Source organism: Telopea speciosissima, unplaced genomic scaffold (genome assembly GCF_018873765.1).
Source record: "Telopea speciosissima isolate NSW1024214 ecotype Mountain lineage unplaced genomic scaffold, Tspe_v1 Tspe_v1.0057, whole genome shotgun sequence".
In the NCBI taxonomy this organism is placed as follows: Eukaryota; Viridiplantae; Streptophyta; class Magnoliopsida; order Proteales; family Proteaceae; genus Telopea; species Telopea speciosissima.
Genome location: NW_025317393.1, coordinates 54,400 through 55,186, shown reverse-complemented (window position 1 = coordinate 55,186; position 787 = coordinate 54,400). Strand labels below are relative to the sequence as shown.

General features: G+C 42.1%; 1 non-coding gene across 1 annotated transcript; it reads left to right on the top strand.

The window, feature by feature from the left end:
• The first annotated feature begins 328 nt into the window (after positions 1–328).
• On the top strand, positions 329–435 carry LOC122647477. The gene has a single exon (XR_006330903.1). It is a non-coding gene; the product is annotated as a small nucleolar RNA R71 (small nucleolar RNA).
• Positions 436–787: the final 352 nt, after the last annotated feature.

The window sequence follows — 787 nt, the reverse complement described above, 5'->3', positions numbered from 1 at the left end:
AGGGAAACTCATTGGGAAAGGGGACATAGAATACTGTCCTACAGACATTAGATAGTCCAATTTCTTGGACAACATATCAACCTTAGAAGTTATCTCTACAGTTGAATTGATCTCATAGAGACCACCCTTCTTTGGTTGCCCTATGTGTGGAATCTCAGTCTGAGAGGCCGAAGCATGATGTTGGGAATTCTCACTAAGGGTTTCAAAAAGATCCCATGCTTCAGTCTCATTCTTGTGCATAAATGTTCCACCACAAGAGGAGTCTACCATCTGCCTATACCGATCATGGAGGCCATCATAAAAGCACTGGACTAACTGCCATTTCGGGATAGCATGGTGAGGGCATTTCCTAAGTAATTCCTTGAGTCTCTCCCACGCTTCATGAAATTGTTTGCCCTCTAATTGGGAGAAACTAGTAATGGATCTTCTAAGGCTATTAGTCCGGCCAATGGGGAAATTTTTTTTTAAAAATTCCTGCTACATCCCCGCCCATATAGAAATCCTAATCGAATCTAGGGAATGAAGCCAGCGTTTGGCTTTGTCCTTTAAGGAAAATGGGAACAGAAGCAACTTTAAGGCATTTGGAGAGAGGTTTTGGATTTTGACTGTAGAGCAAACCTCTAAGAACTCATCAAGATGCTTGTAAGGCTCCTCATTAGCAAGTCCATAATAAGATGGTAACATCTGTATGATGCTGGACTTGATCTCATATTGAGCAGCCTCAATGACAGGCAACTAAATACAAGATGCAGGGGTATAGACAGTTGGAGTGAAGTGCTTACTTAGC